We start from the raw sequence: 3,468 nt of genomic DNA on the forward strand, positions 1-3,468 counted from the left end.
GTCGACAACTTTATCTTTACTCTTCCTTTTTGAGGAATCCAGGTCGACGTTAGCTACGGATTAACATAAACACAAAAATTCATCAATACGCAATAAAATTCATACTCAATTGCAAATTTATGCTACTTTTACATTTTATTTAATTTAGTCCCTAAAATAAGGACTAATATGACTTTCAATCTAGAACTCAAATTTTCAATCCGATTTCACTATAATCCAATTAAGACCTCCTATTTCATATTTCTACCACTAATTTAAAAAAATTTTTATTTTAGTCCCTATTATAAAACTACAAATTAATTTCACAATTTAGTTTTTTTTTCACTTCTAAGCTTAAAATCTATCAATTTAGCACCTAAAACTTTAAAGATTCACCAATGGCATCTTTCCAAAACTTTAAAAGTTTCGAAAAATAACACACGAGTTAGCTTGATAAGCTCCCGCGATTTCAAAAACATAAAAATTACAAGAAAGAGACTAAATTGCACTAACCAATTTTAAAATTGAAAGTAGAAATCCCTAGACACTGAACGCTTCTTTATTCTCCTTATTGCTTCGGTTTTTCATGAGACAAGTTGGAGAATGTGTCTGTTTATTTCCACTGACCCTCCACTATTATATTTTATTATGAAGTTTTATTTTTTTTCTTTTTCTTTATTTCATGTTTTATCACCTAATTTCTTTATGCATTTTCTTTATTTCTACAAGGCTGCCGTCCACTAAGTACTTAAGTGGTATAACTACCACTAAGTCCCTTTTTCATGATCTAATTAAAGATTCTTTAGCAATTGAACTTTTACCCTATTACAATTTAGTCTCTATACCTAGATTAATCACTAATTTAGTAAAATTACTTATCCAAAATTCAGTTCACTTCTAAAATAATCAATTATTATTCCGTAATCATCCAATAGTGGAAAATGGCATCACTCTCCAATTATTCATATTGGAAAATAGGTTAATTATCATTTAAGACCTTTGGTTTTTTTATTTAAGTCCCTGTGATTTTGGTCAATTAAAATTCTATAGCGATTGAACTTTATAATTTAGTTTCTAAGCCTTAATTAACTATTATTTTGGCAAAATTATTCTGTTAATTTTAATATATTTTAATATTATTCTCGTAAATATTCATATTTAATATTTACAAACTTGATTTATAAAAATAGAATTCTAAAATCATATTTTTTCGTATCACCGAAAATCGACCGTTACAATAAATACGTATACTTAACACATATATTTAGAGAGGGTCATTTCAAATGGTGACTTAGTGTCAAATAATATAGGCAACTGTTCAACTATAATATTTTAGTAAATAATTCTAAACCCTAAATTATTTTGATAAAAGAGTTTTTGTATTATTTGAATAAAATCCACATAGGTATATGTTAAATATGACTCCTATTTTTAGTCAAATTTGAAAAATAGTCTTTCAGTTAAACTCTATTTACTTGTTTCAATCAAACACTGATTAGTTTAGATTATTTTACTATTATTTGACTTATGAATTTAGCCTATAAATAGGCTCTTTTACAACCTTAAAAAATATACCTATTTTTTAGAGATTAGAACTCATAACTCATTTAGAGAATTTTGTGTTTACGTTTTGTGGGTTCTTTGTTTTTGGGTTTTCGGGGTTTAGTTTTTATCTCCATCTTTTGTACTCTTCGTTCTTTTGCCATTATAGTAAAATTATCTTTGCCCGTGGTTTGTTATCCTCTTTGGAGGGGTTTTTCCACGTTAAATTTGTGTTTTTAATTTCTCAATTTATTCTGCTATTTTCTTGTTCGTTGCTTAATCGGGTCGAAATCCTAACAAGTGGTATCAGAGCGAGTTCAATTTTCATAGATCAGCCAGTTCAGAGATGGCAACAACAAGGTTTGAAATTGAGAAGTTCGATGGTGAGACAAATTTCAATCTGTGGCAAGTTCGGATGATGGCAATTCTAGTTCAATCAGGCTTGAAAAAGGTTGTTATCGGAAAAAAGCCTGAGAATCTAAATAAAACAGAATGGGAAGAGCTTGATGAAAAGGCTTTATCTGCAATCCAGTTGTGCCTCACGAATACGGTATTGCAGGAGGTATTGATGGAGAAGACCTCATCTGCCTTGTGGAAAAGGTTAGAAACTCTTTACGCGACTAAGTCTCTGGCTAACCGTTTAGTGTTGAAACAACGTCTATTTACGTTTCGCATGAACGAAGGTGAGCTTCTTAAAGATAACATCAGTCAATTCATTACTCTTTTAAATGATTTAAAGAATGTTGAGGTTCATATTGACGATGAAGATCAGGCTATGCTACTATTGTGCTCTTTACCCCCTTCATACAAGTCTTTCAGGGAGACCCTGATTTATGGCAGAGACAGACTCTCGTTCGAAGATGTTAAGGGTCATTTGTTGAGTAGAGACAAACTCGACAATGAGCTTCATTTGGATAGCAAGACAGATAGGCAAGCTTCCGTTTTGGTAGCATCAAAGAAACGAGATAAAAGGTGTCGCTATTGTAAAAAGTTAGGTCACGCCAAAGCGATTGTTATAAAGCTGCGAAATAAAAAAGTCTTTGAGAGTAACGAGGAAGATGTAGCTGGTGCTAATTTGGCCGATGAAAATGGGGATGATTTCTTGTTAGTGTCAACAAGTGATAACACCAAGGTCACGTCCGAGTGGATCCTAGATTCAGGATGTTCTTTCCACATGTGTCCCAATAGAGAATGGTTCTCCACATACAGTTCGATTGAAGGTGGAGTTGTGCGCATGGGAAACGATTCATCTAGTAAGGTAATTGGTATTGGTACTGTTAAAATTAAGATGCACGATGGGACGATTAGGACACTCTCAGATGTCAGATATGTACCTGATTTACGAAAGAATCTCATCTCCTTAAGTATTTTAGACTTGAAAGGATGCAAAATCAACATCGAGTCGAGCGGTATTAAAGTATCTCGTGGAGCTCTCGTTTTGTTAAAAGGTAAAAGAACCGGCAGTCTTTATATTCTGGAAGGTTATACAATGACCGGTGAAATCGAATATCCCTCGTCCGTTACAGAGTTAAAGTCAACTTGTTTGGAGCGGAGGCAACTTGGTCATAGGAGGAAAAAAAGTATGACTGTTTCGTTGAAGAGAGGTTCTCTTTTAGATGCAGGTTTTGAAAAGTTAGGGCACTGTGTTCGTGAAAATTAGACCCGGGTTAGTTTTGATTTGGCAGTGTACAAGTCGAAGGCTAGAAGTCTTCCAGTTTCTAAGCACAAATTCGACTCAATTAATTCCCTACATAGTTCAAGATAGGCTCGTGGCGGGCTTTGGCAAAGATGGCGTTGTGGAAATATGAGTCAAGGTGGAGATTTGTTAAATATGACTCCTATTTTCAGTCAAATTTGAAAAATAGTCTTTCAGTTAAACTCTGTTTACTTGTTTCAATCAAACACTGATTAGTTTAGATTATTTTACTATTATTTGACTTATGAATT

Source organism: Gossypium arboreum, chromosome 8 (assembly GCF_025698485.1).
Source record: "Gossypium arboreum isolate Shixiya-1 chromosome 8, ASM2569848v2, whole genome shotgun sequence".
Taxonomy (NCBI): Eukaryota; Viridiplantae; Streptophyta; class Magnoliopsida; order Malvales; family Malvaceae; genus Gossypium; species Gossypium arboreum.